General features: G+C 39.6%; 1 pseudogene; it reads left to right on the top strand.

The window, feature by feature from the left end:
- Window positions 1-14614, top strand: part of LOC138030891 (dedicator of cytokinesis protein 11-like) — a 72564-nt pseudogene extending 57950 nt beyond the window's left edge.
- Window positions 14615-15000: the final 386 nt, after the last annotated feature.

Here is a 15000-nt window from a genome sequence, read left to right as displayed (position 1 = left end):
TTTTGCCGGTGCGATCAGTTGCACGAATTCAAACCAGTTTGAATTAGTGCGACTGATCGCAGCGACAAAATTAGCGCATGCAGCGTTGTCGCAGCGTGTGCACTTCCGGCATCAAGTCGCTGCGACAGAATATAAATGAACCAATAAGAGAGCGTCATATGGTCTGCTATATTGAATAAGAAAACTAGTTCACATTCCCCCTCATTCAAGATCACTGCATGTGAAACGAACAGGCGCCGTGTCGCAGCGGCTTAGTTTGCAAGTAGTACTCACGGAGCGACTTGTCTACTAGTGTCTCGGTCTTTAAGCCTAATTTGCGGGACCGCGATTAACGCCAAATCTGAATACATAGCATGACTACCTTTAAGGTCCAGTGACACGTTACTCCAGGTCAGGCTTGAACTTTCAACGAAATTTCAATGGCTCGACTAAGTTTGTTTTGCTTGTTTGTTTTTTTTTTTTCTTGTCTTAATCGTCACTAGCATCAGCTCAGTAACGTTATTTCGACCAATTCAGCAGCCCATAACCAGGGGCCAATTCTTGGATTTACATGACGTCACGGCCGCCATGTTGGTGTCCCCAAACAATACAATGGCGGCCATGTTGGTGTCCCGATCCAATCCTCCGGGAATTGAAAGCTATTGTTACTGGGTTGCTATTGCAAACCCAGTCGGAATCTGTCTTTCATTTCGTCGTTTTTTTTTATTTTTCGTTTTCTTTTTTTACTGGGTTGCCTATGGGCAAACCCAGTCGAGGTCTGCGTTTAGTTTGTTTGTTTGTTTTTTTTTTTTTCCGTGTCGGTAAAAGTCTTGCCTGTCACTCCCCTGGTAAGTGTTGCCTTTGTGTATAGAGCCTTTTGTGCGTATTTTCTTAGGATCGAGAGGGTAGTGGAACTGCGTAGATTTCTCTGGTGGACACAGTAGAATCATCAACTTAGCCTGCAATGGCGTCGAAAGTCATGCAACGCGAATGGCGTTTTAGTGGATCCTTAAACAAAATATACCCTTATGGAGCTCAATAATGGAAAGTCAGTTGGATAAACTAGGCATGAATCTCAAAAGCGACGAGTACTGGACTTCGACAACAATCTATCGCCCGTCGAGACGAAATCAAAGTGAGCAGTATTTACCTGAAGTACATGGTAATTTGACACAATTGAGTTTCTTGTCTTCACGCACGCAAGAAATAGGAAGAGGTTTTCGCCTCTAAGAGCAAATATGTTGTTTGTTTCAATAAAATTTTCGCTGGAAAAGGATTCTGTGGTATTTTCTGCCTTTGTGAATTATAATATCATGTTGTGTATTGAATTTTCGAGCTTAAGGTTCAAATGTGATATGGGAGAAGTTTTTTAGTATTGCTCTGTAAGCAGGAAGGGTTCACAGGCCTGTTGGAAGCGTGCTTGAGTTTCAACAAAATGAGGCCCAAAATCAGTGAAAACTTGTGACGCAGATGAATAATAAAGCAGCTGCTATTTCCAAAATGATGGAATTACCTGGTGATAAATAACGTCGTACGCGTCTTGGAGAGTAAATTTTTGACTTCGCTCATTTCATTGTCAAACTTTATAACACTTGACAGAAAAAGAAACTTACAAAAACCCGGTATCTTGCCATCATTTGACACAGATGCTTCACTGTTTGGCGAGTAAACATGCCGCGGTAACTTAATCACGACGCCCGCTGAATTCCGGTCATGTCACTTTCGATTTTGCAATTTACTTGAACGTAGCAAAAATCTCCCAAAATGTTTGTCGCTGATCGTAACTTTTTATATTCTATATTCACGGTTCAAAATTAATGTTGTTTTCATGTCGTAAATATTTTATTCTCGATCGACCGTCCGGGAAACTACCTTCTGCTCTTTCTGAAAACTGTGTATCAATATTTATTTGCTTTTTCATCAATATTTGTTTTGCATAAAGCAAGCTAACAGAATCTTTACCTTGCTGAGTTCGCATTTGTTAGCGTTAATAGTATTTTCGGTCAGATGTTTCTGTTTTCCATGAGCGGTTTATTGTTTTGGTCTCCCATCCCAACACTAACCCCGCGAAACAGGGCTTGACTTCAGTGAAGTTTAGTATTACAAAATTTTCGGATGCTCATAGGGCACACTTGTGGTGAAAAGAAGTTGTGAGGGAACTTGAAAATTATCAACATGTCAGCCCAGAAGCCAATGTTTCTCGCTTGTCTTTTATTTGTTATTCTTCAGAGACTGGAATGCTGTATTTCAATACCACACAATTCAGTGCCTTCTGATTTTCTGTAGCACGTACCACAGGCAAGCCAGTGTATGCTTCACAGAAGCATCTAGTTTCTTTTTTTCCGAGTCGGTAAAAGTCTTGCCTGTCACTCCCCTGCTAAGTGGTGTCTTAGTGCATAGAGCCTTCTGCGCTTATTTTCTTAGGATGGAGAGGGTAGTGGGAAATGCGTAGATTTCTCTGGTAGACACAGTAGAACGATTAACTTAACCGGCAATGGCGTCGAAAGTCGTGTAACGCGAATAGCGTTTTAGTGGATCTTTGAACAAAATGTACCCTTATGAAGGTCAATAATGGCAAGCGAATTGGATACTGAACAAGACAGGCGGTCGAATGTTAAAAGCGACGAGTAATGGACTTCGACACCAATCTGTTGCCCGTCGAGCCATAATCAAAGTGAGCTGTCTTCCTAAAATTTTGCCAAGTGTGGTGTTTTGTACAACACTGAAACCAAATGAACAGTTCTCTGGTAACTCAGTATGGGTTCAACAAAGACAGAGGAGGAATCCATGTAGTGGATCTGTTATCTCAGTTGTCTCGCTATTTGTCAGCTTTGTATTTACCTGTTCTCAACTCTGCACAGTCTTCCGGTATAACAATTGGAAATTTCACTAATAAGTCATTGACGTGAATGGCGTTTTAGTGGATCTTTAAACAAAATATACCCTCATTGAGCTCAAGAATGGATCGTCAATTGGATGAGCAAGACAGCGCTGAAAAATAAATATCTGGATTTTAAGAGACGAGTAATGGTCTTCGACAACAATTTCATTTTTCGCCTTTGGATATCAAGTGAGCTTTGTTTCTAATATTTTACTAACTTGGTATTATATAAAACACGGAAATCAAATAGCAATTTTTTTATGGATTTAACCATAGTTACTATGATTTAACATATTAACATTGAAGGAATCGAACGCCTACAAGAATGCATCACAGTGTTTACTCAAGTCGCATCTTAGTTGTCTGACAATTTACATTTACCGGTATTTTGTACTCTAGTCTGCAAAGGTGTAAAATATTTGGAAATGTGACAGTGAAGAATTATTTGAATGAAAGTTGTTGTCGCTTTTGTGCTTCATTATTTACGGTCAGCGTTCCGAGTCGAAAAGGGTTTGATGTGAACTGTCAAAAATGTATTTAATTGCATCTCTTGTTTGCACGCACGCAATTGAAATAGGAAGGTATTTTTGCCTCTGATAGTAAATATGTTGTTTGTTTCGATTAATTTTTCGCTGGAAAAGGATTTTGCGGAGATATTTCCAGCCTTTTTGAACTTTAATATCATGTTGTGTAATTTTCGAGCTTAACAAATTTGCATACGTGTGTTGAAATGTGATACGGGAGCATTCTTGTGGTATAGTGTAACGAAAATAAACAGGTCTGTTGGAAGCTTGCTTGAGTTTCAACAAAATGACCCCCAAAATCGGCAAAAAAAATGTGACACTGATGAATAATAAAGTAGCTGCTATCCCCGAAACGATGGAATTACCTGGCGATAAATAATCTCGTCTTGGAGAGTAAAGTTTTGACTGTCAACCTGAAGAGTTGGGCGATTGTGATCTTTGTGTTGAATTCGCACATTTGTTGTCAAACGTTATAACACTTGAAAGAAAAAGAAAACTAACAAAAACAAAAACCCGGTATCTGTGTCAAATGATGATTTGACACAGATGCTTCACTGTTTCGCGAGTAAACACACCGCGGTAACTTCATCACGACGGCCACTGAATCCGATATCACTTTCGATTTTGCGCTTTTACTTATGCAGCCAAAAGTACAATAGCAAAAATCTCCCAGAATGTTTGTCGCTGATCGTAGCTTTATATTCGGGGTTAAAAATTAATGTTGTTTTCATGTCATAAATGTTGTTGCTGATGGCAAAATATTTTATTCTCGATCGACCGTCCAGAAAACTTCCTTCTGCTCTTCCCAAAAACTTTGTATCACTATTTATTTACTTTTGCATCAATATTTGTTTCGCATAAAGCAAGCTAACAAAATGATGTGTAGCACAATCACCGTACCCACTTGGGGGTGACTCAGAAACATTTCCTGATTTATTCAGTTTAACGTCTTCAATGAAGCTATATTTTTGCTGAATGCTAAGGTTATCCTTGTTGATTAGCATACAGGGTGTAAAAAGGGTAAGCGACTTTCTTTTCTTGAGAAAACAAAGGAAAAGGATAGAAAAATAGGAAAATTTTGAGTGTAACGCGTAACACAATTTTAAAATTGAAAGTCTTCAAAACCATTTTTCATAAGAGAGAACAATTATGTGGATTAACGGACAATAACCAGTGATAACACGCAGTAAATACTACATATGAGCCAAATTAAAACAGTTCAAGTTTATTAAAACACATTTAAAAGATTCAAAGTTCTTTAGTTTCCTTACTGTAACTCTGTGTTTTGGATTCCTGGTTCTCACGTGGTTATTGTTTGAAACAAGTCTTCAATTGATATCTGTGGGTTCAAAACCATCTCAACTAAATGCTCATACCTTGTGCTTTAACATACAAAAAAAATGGTTTGAGGGATCCACTACGAATGGAGAAATCACTCCTCAAAACAGTCGCTACGCTTTTTCTGTTCCGCAATTACGCAATAATATTTTTCGAGACCACTTCTTTCAATGTTGCTCCTGCTCCAACCAAGGCGTAAGTGGGTTCCAACCAAGCATTTTCTGAATGCTCACAAGTTCCACTAGCTATTTCCACAGTTTCGTCATCGTAGCTTTCAGGGTCGCGAAAATATTAGCCTTTGACTGAGTCGCTACGTTTTTTTTAACATGCCGGGCCATATTGAACCAAGTCTTGAGTGCCAGTGGACATCACAAATCTACTTCGCAAAGAAGCCATGATTTCCGTGTGCTTCACAAGGCTTGGTAACCTTTCCTCTATGGATATTATTGGGAAGTCCACAATGTCTTTTCAGGGGCAATTTTCAGGAAATTGAGAGAGACATCTGCTCTGACCTCAAATTGTGAAGTGAGCAAAAAAGTGGAGCAGAAAGCCAGCGTTTAGGGTGTCGATAGAACTAAATGAGGGGATGCTATCCTCCATGTAGTGAAAGCTTTCTGTTTTTACTTTTTATTTGCCTCAAAATTGACTATCTGTATGAAAGACCACGCCTGCAAGGGGTCATGGGTAAATCAAAAATTCAGTTTTAACGGACCAAACATTAATATTTTCTGAACAATTAGAAAGATACGTAAGTCTGGGTGTGAAATAAGCCAAAATAAGTGATTTTCACCCCAATAAACACAATTTCACAATTTTTAGGTATGTTACAGAAATGGGTACCGTGATCATGCTACTCATCAATCAGTTCTTTGCTTAGTCCGCATCCAGATACTAACCCCGCCGAAGAGGGGAATTAACTTCAGGGGCTCGTTTCTCGAAAGTCCCGAAAACTTTTCGGGCCCGAAAAGCCATTTGTGAAATTACCAACCGCTTGTTTTAGGAAGCCGATCTTTTAATATGTTTTCAAGGCAACAAAAAGAAAATAGCTGTGAAGTTTGATGAATTAAATCCTCTCCGTTCTTCAGATACAAAGGGAATTGTGACACCCGAAAACGCCCCGTAAAGTTTCGGGACTTTTGAGAAACGGGCCCCAGGGAACTTTACAAAGCTGTCAGATGCTCAGAGGGCACGCTTAAACTTGTGGTGAAAAGAAGTTGTGAGGGAACTTGAAAATTATCAACACGTCAGCCCAGAAGCCAATGTTTCTCGCTTCTCTTTTATTTGTTATTCTTCAGAGACTGGAATGCTGTAGGTCAATACCACACAATTCAGTGCCTTCTGATTTTCTGTAACACATACCACAGGCAACCCAGTGTATGCTTTACGGAAGCATCTCGTTACGTCTTCTTTGTTTTCGTTGAAAAACATGCCTGTTGATCACGTGAGTGAAACCCAAGAATACTGGGGCCAATACTGGGGTCCATGTAGAACAAGCTATTTTTAGACAAGTTATTTAAATGAGATGTGGCTTGCACGAGAAACCATTCTCTATCCCATGGGTAATAAATTCTTATTATTTGGAAGGGTCTTGTTTCGCGAAAAAATAAATCTAAAAATAACTCGGTCCCTAAAAACGACGTTGGCTTGCATGGCCTCTTGACCAATTTCTTTGTCTTTCAGATGTTTGGTGATGATGACGGGAAGGAATTTATCTACAAGGAGCCGAAGATCACGGGTCTTGCAGAGATTTCACATAGACTGGAACAAATTTACTGCAGAAAACACGGCAGAGATAACATCAAACTCATCATGGAGTCTGCAAAGGTGAATGAATGGTGTCTTTCTTTGGAAGCAGTGGACGAATGGAAGCCTAGAGGCCTGAAAACCTAACGTAAAAATGATTCCTTTTTCAGGTGCATGCAGAAACGTTGGATTCAAAGATTGGCTACATTCAGGTATATTTTGATAACTTGAGTACACTATCCTACCGTTTGAATTCTTTTCACTTGCGTAATCAAGCTTAAGTCCAAAATTAAAGCATTTCTCACGCTCCTGTATTGTTTCGTCGTTTTTGACGCAGTTCCTCCTACTTAAAGACGTTGGCCACATTTCAGTTTCGCTATGTTAGCGTTCTTCCTACGAAGCGATCTAAGCTTTGACTTTGTTCTTAGTTTCGTCGGCTTTGTTGGTGTATTTTATGGACTGTTAACGTTATAAGAGCGTTTGAAGTTAAGAGCTTTTTGTATTAGCCGTGAAACATGAAGGTAAATCTAGAGTCGTAGCTTCTATGTTTGTCCAACTGACTAAGGGTAGCTAACAGGACAGTCAAATGACGTTTGGAGAGCATATAGTTTATTTGTGGCCCGAGTAGCTACGAGCCATTTGGCCACTTGTGAGTTCGATTTATATCCCGGAGGAGGTGAACGGATTAGTTACCTTACATTTTTGTGCGAGTGCAACCATGACAAAAAGAAAGAGCATATTAATGAATATTGATTACTCTTTGTTGATAGTTTTTCTTGTGTAATAATTCGCCCCGTGTGAGTTCATAGGACCCCCATATGACCTCGCCGTCCCTGTATTGCATTTGTTGAAATTTACAGATAACCTACGTGCAACCGTATTTCGACGATGAGGAGTTGGAGCTCAGACCCACTTTGTTTGAGCGTAACAACAACATCAGGCGATTTATCTATGAAACGCCATTTACCTGCGGTGGCAAAGCGCATGGCAGCCTAACAGAACAATGCAAGAGGAAAACTATCCTGACAAGTAAGTTGATTTAGCCTTTTGAGCATGCGCAGAAAGACGCTTTCTTGCTGAGAATGTGTTGACACATTGTGTCTATACAGCAGTTTTTAGATATAGAATAACAGGACTATCTGTACCACGCTATACATTTGCAAAAATACCCCCCTCCCCATTCTGTGTTGCCCGTTTGGGAGTCAAAGATCACAGGAATTACGACTCAGCAATAGGGACCTTAAGATCAGATGACGAGGACAACTACAAGTACGAGTGTTCCGTACTGAGCATGCGCATAAGGTTTGGAGGCCGACATGTTTCGAAGTGCGCGTGCTCAGAACGGAAAACTCGTACTCGTAGTCCTCCTCCTCCTCCGATCTAAAGATCTCTGTTGTCTGGGGGGAGGAGGCGGTGAATTGGGTTGCTTAGAAAGGGCAAAAGAGTTTAAAATGACGGAATGGGCGGTCAAAAAGGGTGTGGAATAAACTAGTAATGCTGCAACAGTACGATATATTTAGAATAGAATAGATGGCTGTGTTTATCGCCCATCTTTCATGCAGTCTTTTTGAGTGAATTGCGAAGAGTACAGCTCACTACATCGGGACGAAAGCGTACATAGGCCACTATAATTAAAAATACCATAATACGCTTTGTTTTTGCCTTCCAAAAGTTTGCATATACATTTTCTTTATTTTCTCTGCTTTTGCTTATGCTTATGCTTATGCTTATGCAAACGTTTGGAGGGCAAACAAACGAGTATTATGGTATTTTTAAACTAACCCAATAGGCACCTCTGACAGCCGCTGTACGGTCCATGTTTGATGTCGGAGCACATTAGCTGTGAATCGATTATAATGAGGGAGGGAAACCGGGGTTTCCAGAAAAGAACCCGGTAAATTACTAGTCACTGATACACCAAGCGAAGTGTTAATTAATGTTGATTTTTGTTTTGCACGTTCTCTTCTAGCATCCAACACGTTTCCTTACATAAAGACGCGAATTCTTGTGGTCCAAGAGGAGCAATACGAACTGACACCAGTTGAGGTTAGTTCGTGTTGCCTTAGTTTTAAGGAACGAGTTCAATTCATTGTCCTAACCAAAGCGAAACTAAAGTAAATTCAGCCAGTCAAGAGTGTACACAATTTGAAGTATATCGTCCTTTCTTTGGCTTATCGAAGAAGACGCACACGTTTTAGGACAGTCAAATGAACGCAAACCAGACGCATGCAACTAGCGATAGTATAGTGACCTCAAAAAACATGACTAAAACACTAGCATATAATTTGTTTAACAATGGTTTGCTTGAGTTTACCGTTCTTTTCACATCTGCGACTTGAAAAGACCAAATCTATGAAAAATGTCACCATGCAATGCCGAAGTTTTAATATGCATTCTAAGTCTCAACACCATTCCTTGAATGCCATGAATCAAATTGAGGCTAAAGTAAAGTTGACCTTACAAAATATAACTTAGCGCTATCGCAAGTGATATCGCAGATCAAGAACAATGGCAGAAGGAAATTCAACTAGAATTTAGAGACAAAGCTGCTGTTCTGAAATAACCTGCTGTTATTAGTACTTTCTTGCGGGTGTTTTGGTTGTACAACGCTAAGAACTGAGGGCCATCATCACGAACATTGATGGCGTCAGGCCGCCATTTTGGAATCGCAGTAAGGGGAAGACTGGGACGAGTTTAACGTACAAGATGGCGACAAGGAACCTAAGGAGTTTTGTCGCAAAAAGATACTCGGCTATAAGACGCACCTTGAGTTTAGATCATATTTGGGGCCAACGAGCAATTTCTTTGAGAAAAAATGCTGCGCCTTACAGCCGAAAAACTACGGTTAATCCCATCTGCAGTACGGGCGAACTATCCTGTAAGTAACTAGATAGGTTCGAACCGTTTAAAAGTAAAAGTAGAAAAGGAACGGTTCATTGCTGTATGCTCATGTTGTCGTCAAAACCTAAAATTTGGTGATTTCACGTTGTTTTGTGGACTACGGCAAAAATGCAGTGAAACGCTTGCGGCACGTGCAGCACGATTATTTTTCCTTTTGAACCAATCACATTCTTGCTTTTCGTCGTCTTTGCTTAAATTCTCTAACCACTGTAGCAGGACGGGTTAGGAGGTCAAATTGTGCGTTATAATTGGCGCATTTCGATACACTTTGTCGATTTCAGAGCCCCTCTCGCCGCAAATATGATTGACTGCAACTAAAAGACCAAGCAGTTTATCGAAACTCATTTGAACTTCCGAATCCTTCTTTCTTATTGGTTTTTCTTTACGTTGATGCATAGTAATTGTAATTTTAATGTGCCATTCGTGTGATTTATTTCCTTCAGATGAGATGCAAAATAAAGTTAAGGAGCTAAATAATGTTATCATACAGAATCCTCCAGACATGAAGAAACTTCAGCTTGTTTTACAAGGCAGTGTGAGTGTGCAGGTACACGAGTGTTGCCTCATGTATTCAGAGGGGGGGGGGGGGGGGGAGGGGCGGGTGATTTTGTACTGGAGGGCAGGCGATTGGTCATCGATTTCGAGAAGATCTAGACGACTCGATGACAAAAGCTTCGGCTAAATTTGTATTATCGGTGTATAACCAGGTGATAATGTGAGAGTTTTCGGTTGTGGTTATTTTGGAATGGTGACGAGCTTCATGTCCATTATTAAATTGTTTTAATATTGCATTTTAAAATCAATTTTCAAACGAAAAGAGCTGAGACCGTATTGCACCGCTAAAAGCATTGGACATTTACCTTACAGTACAACACACATGCACACTTTTGGATAGTACTAGCCTCAGTCCCCTCTCATATTCATGAGCTGGTCTTTGATACAGTGCCGTATGTGTCCTTTTGAGTAAGTTTTGTTTTGTTTTGTAATTCCTCAGGTGAATGCTGGTCCGCTGGCGTATGCACAGGGGTTCCTCGACAAATCTGTGCTGGCATCGCATCCACATAAACACATAGAAAAACTCCAGCAGGTTTACCGGTGTGTAAGATTTCTTTTTCAGCCTAAACTGTGCGAAACAGCAGCATAACAGTTTTCAGGGTTAAAGGATCGCGATTGGGATCATTATATCATTTTTGTTTGCTTTTGAGGAATTGATGATGAAAATAATTTTAATTAAATGGCTTATATGTAAGATACTCGCAAGACGTAATCTAGACTCAAACCTTAGTGAAGCCGATGATATTTTACACTGGCAATTCTCTGTGCAAGGATTGTATCGAGACATATGTTAACATTTTAACTTACCTGAGCCTTTGAATCAGTCCCGTCCAACTGTTGTCATGTCAACGTCCTATGCGTATAAGGGAATGTCATTCATATCTACTATAATAATTGTTTAACTTGATCGTTATATCAGGGAATTCATCGCTTGCTGTGGAAAGGCCTTGGAAATAAACGATCAGTTGATAAAAGAGGATCAAAGAATGTACCAGTAAGATATGAAAGAGAAATACGTTCAGCTGAAAACACGGCTTGCCAAGTACATTGGAGATGAAGTAAGACCCTGACAGTAACCTTTTTGGATTACCAATGCAAACAATTTGAACTTTTCCGTTCATGCACGTCTTGATGAAAGAATGTCGTTTATGTTACATTAACTTGAATGAATCTTGCAAGTAGCTATTTCAAAAAGCCAAGAAGATTTCTTGTTTCGGATTTTGACAGGGCAGTCTTTTTGGGAGTTGAACCTTCCGCTTGACTTCAACTATTATCTTTTACAGCGCGGCTGATTACCACAGAGACATAATGAACATCTTACTAACCTCGTTTTCTCGGTCCGTACTGTAAAATTACGGATCCTCCTTTTTTTTTTCTTTTTTTATCGTGGATTTATGACCCAAGCGCGGAGCACGCGGGCTATAAATCAACGGGAAAAAACTCGGTCCTTTATTTTACAGTACGGACCGAAAAACCAGGTTAGTAAGAGGTCTTTGTATATTCTTCACAAGAACTGTAGTACCAGCCCTGCTTTATTCGAAGGGTGGATAACGCTGATCGTATCTACAGTATAATTCAATTGATCATCCGCTGGTTGTGATTCTATACATTTGTTCATAGTGCCATTCACCTTTTGAACGACCAAAGCCAATAGATTTCCATTTCGATAATTTTGACGTAGTCGCGGCTGACTTGATTAGGTCAGCAAATTGTCGAGCTCGGCACTTTAGTCATTGTCACCTCCAAGTATCCTAACGTGGATGCAGTGCATTTACCCAAACTGGCGAATTAGAATGTTCTTATGTTTAAAGATAAACAAGTACTTCGCCTGTTGTGACACTTAGTATGTGCTTATATGAGAGGTATCAATTCCCTCTATAAATGCAGAACACGTGTTTGTTAATTTGTATTATTATACGGTGTCACCAGCTCGATTTTGATTGGTTGTAAGCACGCAGCTAATTCTTGCTTGCTCTCCTGCAGACAATAGATTTTGTTATACCTCCGAACTCAAATACGTTTTCCGATTGGAGGAGAATGTGTCACGTGCCATGGGTCAAAACTCACCAACTCCCTAGGGCAAACAAAACTCACTAATCCCCTAAGGAAACAACGACTTGAACTTTCGACTCGCACGTGGTCAGGTCGTGCACCTTTGAAACCGCGGCAAATTCCGTGTAGAAATCCGTGTATTGTTCTAGTTTGAGTTGGGAGGTACAACAAAACACTTAATGACTGGCCTCACTGGAAACAAAACTCACTGTTTCCCTTGGGGCCAGTCATTAAGTGCTTATTATACATGTAGAATTGACGTCATACCTTCAGACAAAAGTTTTATACATGCAGAAGTGACCTCACGTAACACACTAACCAGCAGTTTGATCAGTTTGTCATGGCGGAGCTCAGTTCAGGAATATGCATAATAAAACAATTATTGGATTCGGTTTTCGCATGACAGCGATAATTATCAAGTTCTCAGTTTGTGTTATCTGCCTTAACCTTCGGCTTCGGCAGATAACACAAACTTTGGCCTTGATAATAGGGAGTTTAAGCAAATCACTACGGCTAGTGCTACTACTTCTGCCGTGACTGAAAAGGTCTGGGGAGAGTACGTCTCGGTGGTCTACTAAACTTTAAGTTTAGCAAAGCAAAATACAAAGAAACATGGGCTAAGGAGTTTCATATCTCTTTTATTTAGTTTCTCACAGCCAAATGGCTTCGCCCAAAGAACGGTGGCCGTTGAACGCCTTGTTAGGACAAACAGATTATTTCTGAGAACAAGCGAATGCCATACACTTTGTAGAATTAACAATTTGATGGATGAAGTGTATAATTTCAGAGACAAATATCTCAAAGAATATCCAGTGAAGAACACAAATATGTCAATACTCAAAGAATCAAAATAGCATCGTATAGTATCCAGATATAAAACATCTTCACTAAATCCTCAAAGCAAACTTAACCGAAGAAAAACAACCTCATGCTAAACACGATTATTTCACTTGACTCACTTCGCCATTCCAACACCTTTACCAAAACTTATCGTAAATTCATGATACGGATTTACACTGAAGCTTATGAGAGGCAATCTTGACACAATCTTTGACTTACATCAACTTTAAAGGATATAGTATCCAGTGGAATTCTTAAAATGCCGAGATATCCGTTGAAAAGGGTCTGCAGAGAAGCGAAATAAACCCTACATAGCAGCCACTACCGCAAAATATCCCGACTCACGTAGTCAAATTTCACGCTACGGCTGGATGCAACCGACGTACATGCGCAGTGTCTCATTTTCGGGGAAATTTACTTCCGGCAGCCGTATCAGCTCCAGCTGTAGCGATTTGCTTTTTAAAGCAAGGGACTTAAAAGTCCCTAATTATCGCTATCATGCTCAACCTCATCCAATAATTGTTAATTAAATTATCGCATTTTGGTCGAAGATAAAAGTGTGGCGTAATGGCTGTTGCAATTAGTTCAATAGGAGTCTCAACACCGGCATCATTTGATGGTTACTTTTTTCCATTTATCCTAGATTTTCACCACGGTGACAGCATCCAGTAGTGTGTCGTCGCTTGTTATGTGAAAGAAATCAAACTCACTGAATGACTGTGTCACGTTGACACACTTATGGCCTATCACCATGGATTTCTGATGCGATGGGTTCAATTCAGACGTATTTTACGTCTCAGTCGTTCATCTTCTTATTTGAAGCTAGTCACTAAAGCGACAACGAAGCAAACAGAATTTGTTCCTTAGAATCTTTGCAAAGACTTGTGAGAACTTACTGGTGTGTTGTACTTTCCACTTGAGGATGGAAAGAAAGATGAAATGGGTGTCGGATCTCATCACTGGGCTATGTGTTGCCCTTGGGGCGATTGTTTTGACAGTGAACCGATATAGACAAGACCAGCAGGTTTTATTATTGCTCAAAGGAACACAGATCTCTTTTGCGCTGTCATACGTTAAGTAAAAGAAAGAGCAGACTCGAAATACCTGTAGAAAAAAGATAAGTCATAGATCCTCTGTTTCTTGAAGCAGACAAAAACCTCCGATTTCATTTGGTCATATGGTTCACCTTGGAATTAATGCAGATGTTTTGCAACTGAGTTGTGAGCGGTATTTGTCGAGTCCTGAAAGGGCGAAGAAAAATGACAACGCTGAGTATAATGCCCTCACAAACTTAACTTGCATCATCAGACAAGTTTGGCATCTGTTCTTATTTTATGTTGTAACAATAATTTTTTTTTCTGTCATTTTTGTTAGTCTGAAATTGATCGTGCATCATATGGCGTACATAACGGAGAGACATTGAAATGTCTGTAACTTAGAGGGATAAATTGGTAAAGAGGTGGCAAGTAACTGGTAACGTTTTTTCTGCCCATCCAGCGATTTTGTTCCGTTTTCCATTTTATCATTTCCGCCCATGTTCATGTGAAAACAAACATTAGTATTGAATAATAAAAAGGATGGGTTACTTCGGCCGTTAAAAGTCAACCTATTTTTATTCGTGTTGAATACGAGTTCAAATTGTCAAATACTATTAGCTCTAAGACGGAAATCTCGTCCGAGAAATAGGTGTAAATTAAGTAAAAATCTTGGGGCTAATTTATCGGCTAAACGTAAACGTATAATCTAGCAATTCAACAGTCTTAAATAAAATTAACATTATTGTGATTCCTTTTTAAACATATTGAAGAAAAATTCACTACGAAAGAAACTTGAATAGTTATAAGATGTTATTTTGTTTCAATCAATCGTATTTATAGCGATTTAGTTAGGTCTATGTACCAAGGAGACAAGAGAACCCTCGCCGGTGAGATCTTGTAATTCCGAGCATTTTTAGGCATTATTAATTTCTCACTAGGTAGAAAAATCTTTCACAAATACAGCTTTAGTTTTTATATACTTTTTAAGTAAGTAAGTGGTTTAAAAGAAAAATGTTCAACTTCCTCCAAAAAGGAACGAACTCTTAGAATTAACGATATTTTGTGGAACTTCAGTTAATACTGTGATTTAGCGTTGCGTGCACGTGAAACGGCAAACGAGAAACGCTTCTGGAAGGCTGCTGCTTGACGC

The sequence above is a fragment of the Montipora capricornis genome, chromosome 13, assembly GCF_036669925.1.
Source record: "Montipora capricornis isolate CH-2021 chromosome 13, ASM3666992v2, whole genome shotgun sequence".
In the NCBI taxonomy this organism is placed as follows: Eukaryota; Metazoa; Cnidaria; class Anthozoa; order Scleractinia; family Acroporidae; genus Montipora; species Montipora capricornis.
Note: the sequence above shows the minus strand (reverse complement) of the source record. Positions and strands in the feature narration are given on the sequence as shown.